This window comes from Macrosteles quadrilineatus, unplaced genomic scaffold (assembly GCF_028750875.1).
Source record: "Macrosteles quadrilineatus isolate MER2022 unplaced genomic scaffold, UCM_ALF_1.0 Scaffold_7__1_contigs__length_78375512, whole genome shotgun sequence".
NCBI classification, from domain to species: domain Eukaryota; kingdom Metazoa; phylum Arthropoda; class Insecta; order Hemiptera; family Cicadellidae; genus Macrosteles; species Macrosteles quadrilineatus.
In genome coordinates, this window is record NW_026542600.1 from 3026414 (window position 1) to 3033755 (window position 7342).

The following is a 7342-nucleotide window of genomic DNA, read 5'->3' on the forward strand; positions in this document are numbered from 1 at the left end:
TTCCACAATGTAATTAATGAAATTAATGATGACATAAGACATAAGACGTTTATTTGTCATTTTTACATGCATGGACAAGTCAAGATGTTTTCATACAATTGTATGCGTCACATATTCAATGAATACCTAAAAAATATAAGACATAATCTGAGGTTCAATGAAATATAAAAATACAATAATACAGTGTACATGGCGAGAGATTGCAAAAAAATTAGAAAAATATAAAATATGTCTATATATAATGCTCTATGCTATTTCATTAAATAAATTATGAGGCAGATCAAAGTATTCCTTTACATTATAGAGTGGGTTACTTATTAAAAATGAATGCACTTTTCTCTTAAAAATGTTGTCATCTAAACAAATCACAGCCGTTGGTAATCGGTTATAAAGCCTAATGCCCATAACAATGTGTCCGGACCTAGTTTTTTTCTAAACGAACTTGTGGTACATTTATTTTTCAACAGTTTCTAGTGCTAAAACTATGTACATCATTTCTACAATCATAATTGTCCCTATTTTTGTGGGTAAACAATAAAAGTTGGAAAATATACAAATTTACTGTTGTCATGACGCCAAACTCATAGCGGTTTGCAGTGTGCTAATCTATCAGGCTTCATACCTATTCTAATAACCTTTTTTTGTAATAACAATACTTCCTGAATTTTACTCGAACTACCATAGAACATCAGACCATAGCTTGCTAATGATTGAAATAGTGCAAAATAGGCTGACTTAATATAATCAAAAGGTACATAATGAATTAGTCTACTGAACAAAAATATAACCCTTGAAAGACGACTTAACAGATTTTCAATATGTGGGGACCAAGATAATTGCTTATCAACTATGACTCCTAAGAACTTAACATACTCATTCGAAACTAATCTTTCAGGTACACTTCTAAGACTAAAATATTACATTTTTTGTCTTTTCATTATTTAAAAGTAATGAATTAGCAGCAAACCAGTCAGTAAAATTACTCTCTGCCACACCAACATCATCAGAAAGCTGTTCTATATCAGGTCCACATGACAAAAAGGTTGAATCATCTGCAAAAGTTGTACTGCTAATACAAAAAGAGCTGTAAAAATCCTAGCAAACGCTGAGTATGATGCCCCTTGCAGACCTCACTGAGCTATAATAATATAACTGGAGTAACCACTCTGTGTTTTAAAAACGTACCACTGTTTTTGCTGGTTTTGTTTCAGAGTTTCGTTTTGTTAGGTTGGCCGGGTGATCGGGTTGGTGGGACTTGTCAAATTAGAGAGGCAAAATCAAGATGGCGTCATCCTGTTTTGTTGATGATAGTAAACAAAAATCTGCCAACTCAACATTATGATTGCAATATATTATATATATAATATATAATATAATGGATTAGTCGAGCAAGAGCAACCCATTTTAACAAGATCATAAACCGATGGTCGTTATTTAATCAAATGCTATAAGGCTATTGGCCTAAACCAATATCTCCAAACCAGGAAACTTGACTAGCCTATTTTCACCACATAGCTTTAAAAGAGGTAAATAAGTTAGTATTTATTTACCATCAAACAAAAACAATTTATAATGTTTCAAAATAACTTTAAATACAGAGGTTTTAACGTGCAATAACTTAAATAAGTTTTTGATACAAGTCCCTGAAATAACGGATAACATAACCCCAAATAAATAGTATGGTTAGGTTTGAATGAATTGGAATTATTTGACAGCATCCCACCAACCGATCACACGGCCAACCTAACAACACGAAACACCAAAAACAAACCAGCCAAAACAGTGGCACGTTTTCCTCTAACGTTTAACCAGAGAGTAGTGACTCCAGTTATTATAATCTATATCTCAATGGCAGACCTCTCTTTGTAAATGAGGAAATCATGACTGTTTGTAGTTTGTATGTTTTTGTTTCAGTTGTGCATGTAAAAAATGATTTCCAGTCACTTTAGTCGTAGGAGTGATTATCATATGTACAATACCAGAACTAAAAACAATATTGATGTACCTTGTTAGGTTAAGTAAAACAAAAAGAAATTCCAGTCAAGGCTTCTTAACCACAATTCTTCTACAGCTTGGAACCAAACCAACAGAAAATTCAAAAACAATCTCCGGGCACTTTTATTTGCTTTACCACTTTATAAGACCAACGATTTCTTCGACATTCCCAAGGAGACTGTGAGAGAGTTTTTCCTATGTAGTAAGTAACAGATTGTTTTGTTGAATTGAATTGAATTGAATTGAATTGAAAATGTCTTTATTCATATTATATACAGTGGTATACATCGAATGGCGTCATTATACTAAATTACAGCTAACAAACTAATTTCTTTACATTTCCTCCATAAGCCATAAGGTACATATTTAAAACAACAGTTGATCATCATAAACAACAAAAAGTATGGTTGTCAGAGTTCATCAAATTTATATAATGTTTTATTTGTCAAATGCAGTTTTAATTTTTTCTTAAACATGTTTACATATTTAACGTTTCTCAATTCCACAGGTAGCCGTAGTAAAAACTTAGCACCCGCATTTAATGGTTTTTTATTATAAAACTCTAGCCTGTGGAAATCAATGGCAATTTGATTTCTATTTCTTGTAAAATAGGAATGGCTGTCACCTAACCTGGGAACCAGATTGTTTATACTTAGTTTTTTAGCATGAAGTGCTGTGTGAAAAACATATAAACTGTAAACAGTCATTATGCCCAAATCTGTAAAATGCTGACGAACCGAATCACCAAAATTCAAATTCATTATGATTCTTATCGCCCTTTTTTGAAGAATAAGAATTCTATCCAAATTTTGTTTTGATGTACCTCCATAGATTTCAATGCCATAACTGATTGCTGATTCAATAAGAGAAAAATAAATTGTTTTTAATGTATTTACTGAGCAAAAATTAGACATCCTATATAAAGCATACAATCCAGAGGTGACTTTGTTAACTACATGATCTATGTGGAGATTCCATGATAAATTTTCATCCAATGTTAAGCCTAAAAATTTGGTCGAAACAACTTTTTCCAAAGAGTGGTTGTTTATTTTTATTACTGGATTTACTGAATTTTTACTTCTTCCTGCATTGAACATGATAAAATTGGTTTTACTTGTATTTAATAATAGTCTGTGATTATTTAAAAAGTTATGGATACCCAATAAAGCTGAAGAAGAACTATGTTCCAAATTATTTATTGTATTGCTACTAATTTTGAAACTTGCATCATCTGCATATAGACAAAGTGTTTTTGTTGAGCCATTTTGAAAAGAATGTGGAATATCTTTTAGATAGCACAAAAACAACAGAGGTCCAAGGATAGAACCTTGCGGGACCCCATGCTGCATCTGTGCTAGCGAAGAATGACTGGTGACTGTTTGATTATTAATGGTACTTTTTATTTCAACAAATTGTTTTCTATTAACCAAGTATGAGCTAATCCAATTTAAAGTATTGCCATTGATTCCCAGGCCTTTGATTTTGTTTAAAAGAATTTTGTGTGAGACGCTATCAAAAGCTCTGCTCAGGTCCAAGAAAATACCTATTGTTTTCTCTCCTTTATCCACAGAGTCAATTACCGAATTAATGAAATCTATGCCAGCAGTAATAACTGATCTATTTGGTCTAAATCCATGTTGTTCCTTATCATGCAAACAATTGGTTTCTAGAAAATGTACTAACTGATTGTAGGCTGCTCTTTCAAAAATTTTAGAAAAGGTTGGTAATAATGATAATGGCCTATAGTTGGCTAGATTTTGTGCATCTCCTTTTTTGAGGATCGGGATTACCTTTGCAATTTTGAGTTTTGACGGAAAGATCCCACTAATAAAAGAGGAATTGATTAAGTGGACTATTGGTTTTATTAGTTGATTACTTGCTTTCTTTATCACTATCATTGGAACCTCATCATATCCAGTTGAAAGTTTATTTGGAAAAGAACTTAAAATTTTTTTAATTTCAATTTCTGTAACTGGTCTAAATTTAAAATTTTGATTTGTGAAATTATTGAAACAAGGCAGAGCATCATTGTTATTTTGACTATTTGGATCTAACTGTGGAATTATCGAACGTTCAACATAACTGGAGAAAAAATCATTAAAATGTCTACAAATTTCCTGCGGATCTTCTAATGTATGGTCGTTATATACAATTTCAATGTTGCTACACTGTTTTTTCTTATTACCAATCTCAGAGTTGAGGATCTGCCAGGTTGTTTTACTAACGTTTTTAGATTCTTCTATTTTATTTTTATAAAAATCTTTTTTTTTATTAATTAAATTCTGTTTGTAATTTTTCCTTAAAGTTTTAATTCTGTTAAACATTTGTTGATCCTTAACAACTCTGGCTTCTATACTTAACTCTACAATTTTCTGTCTATCTTGTTTTAAATCAGGTGTTATCCAACTATCATTACAATTCCTGGACCGTTTTTTAACTTTAGGAAAAACTAAATTGAAATAGTACATAAAAATGTCATGAAAAGTATCAAATTTTACATCAACACTAGCATTATATACACTAAACCAATTCTGTCTTTCTAATATCGTACCAAACAATGACAAATTGCTTTCATTAAACACTCTAGTTTCTCTTGTCACATATTTATTTTTGTGCTTAATTTTGGCTTTATTTAAGTATTCTCCAACAGAAGGATCTACAGATACCATTAGCCCATCATGGTCCGATAATTGTGTGTCAATTCCCTCGACTCTAATTGAAAGCTCATCAAAATTAGTCAAAACATTATCTAATGCGGATTCTGTAGTACAAGTTATTCGGGTAGGAAAATTAACTAAAAATCTCATATTGTACAATTGCAAAACATCATTGAGCTTTTGTCGATTTGAGTCATCCAAAACATTTATGTTAATGTCACCTACAACTAATACAAATTTGAATCTCTTAATTAATACTCTTAAACAAAAACATAATTTTTCTAAAAATACTGATACGCTAGAACTTGGAGATCGATATACTGCCATTAAAACAAAATTCAACCCAACTGTTTTGTACTCAACAACACAGCATTCAAATTCTTTTTCTAAAATTATGTTTTGAATACAATTTAAGTTTACTTTTTTATACTTCATGCTATCCTTACTTAAAACCATGACACCACCTCCAACAGATAAAACCCTTGAAAAGGAGGCATTTATACTGTAATCTTTTAAGTTGAACCTTTCTATTTCAGAATTTACCATTTTATGTTCATTTAAAACTATTATATCAGGGTTTAACTCATTAATTGTAATTTCTAGGGACTCTATTCGTGATGGCAGATGTTGAATATTAATGTGAAACAAATTTAATCCTAACCTATAATTTACTGTTGAATTAACATTACTCTGAATTGATTTGGTAAATTTACAGACATTGTGTAACCTTAAGTTATTTTTTGTGGCACAAAAAGGTCGTTTTTTTCATTTGTTGAGCCAGACAAAGAATCAGGTTTTAATTTTGATGATGATGTCTCAGGTGACATTAGGGAGACTTCGCACACAGGTAACACATTATTGCCCTTTTCACTGACACTTTCACTATCACACTGTGGTGCTGTGTCGCTGCGGCTGGTGGAAAAGGTTGAAACTTCGTTGTCATCACGCTGCTGCCTCTGGGTGGTGGGAACGGTCGACACTTCGCTGTCAACTCGCTGCCGCATCTGGGTGGTGGACTCCACCGCAATTGCTTGTTCAAGATTTCTCAGGAACTCAGAATGCAGGTGTTTGTTCTTGTACTTTTCTCTGTAGTATTCATCAGATGACACTATGATAACTGTTGCATCAGTGGACCTCTGGAATCTGACAATGTGTTTGGCAAAATGAAGAAGTGGTACCTGATCTCTTGAGCATCCTAAAGGCGAGCAAATTAAAGTTTTTAATTTATGCTTATTGAATTGATCAATGATTTGGTCAAAAGCAGCATCATAAAAAGCATACTGGTTATTTTTTGGTTTCTGAAAATATTTTAGTTTTGTTACTAGGCTAAATACATGAGCCCCATTGTCAATTGTTTGTAAAGTCAAGTTAGGTTCGCAATAATCATTAGCTGTTGGTTTACCAAACTCCTCTTTAAAGGCAACTGCTACCCCTGCACTCATATTTCTTTCGTGTGTGAAATCTGCTGATATGCAATGTGCAAAGGCTGTATTTTTCTTATTCAAGTTTTGTTTGATAATTTGTTTCATATCAGCTTCCAGTATTTTTACAGCAGCGTCCTCAGAGTTTGTTATTTCCTCAACAAGTTCCATTTTGTTTGCTGAAGTAGCCTCTTGAATCTTTTTGCACCAGTCAGTTATAGCATTAACAATTAACAACGCTACCTTTGACTTCCCTCTGTTATTAAGGTGCAGGCCGTGTGTTGTAAAATCAAATCTCTGCAGTCCATCCAAATCTATTAAAAAGAGGTTGTCAATCCTATTGCTTAGCTCTCTTAAGTAGTTGTTTAATATATACAGATCCAGGTTGACCGGGTGGTTTAGAGATTTGTCATATCTTGCTAGTACACTGCACAGAAACACTGGTCTGACTTTGCAAATTTCCAGCAGTTTGCTCTCGAGGTCACTATAAATGCTAGTCAGGTCACATTCAAGACTGTCGTTAATGCATGTTTTGACAGTAGTTTTGTGCATGGTTTGTTTTTGGTTTTGTTTGCTGTGTGATTTTTGCATTTTAGTTTTAATTTTTATGAAAATTGTATATCGTATTTGTTCTGACGATGCCTATTGTATTTCATGCTTAATGGAAAATAATAAAAGCATTTCATTTCATTTCATTAGACTACTATATACTATGCTTGCCTAGGTATGGACGTAAGGTGTGTCACCTTGACTAATACCTCATCCTTCTCATTCGTCTTTTACCCACAAAGACAATGTGGGATTGACACTTGACAGCATCACATCACACGGTTATTTAACAAAAACATATATTTACAACTATTTACAATAACTTCCGGCAGCTCTTCTAAAGCAACTCCATTGTTTCCTATATGGACCGCGACAAATTGTGCAATAAAATATCGACTTTGGAAGTGTTTACAAATACTTCACATGTGGGGCAAGTCCAAGAAGTTTTTCTTTCTGAGATGTCATCTTAGTGGTCAATCAATAGTCATGCCTATGCACTCTCGATGGTACCAAGTCAGACATTTTCCTTCACAAAAAACAGCATCTTCCTCTTCAAACACATGCTTTTTTGCAAAGAGGACATATTTTGGATACTTTTAGAATTATTTTAGACTCTTCTTTTAGCGAATTTTCCTATAGGGAAGTAGCTATTACCGTAGGTCTCATGGTAAGACCTAGACCCGGGACCGATTTTCTTTTTCATTTTGAGGTCCCCAGAGG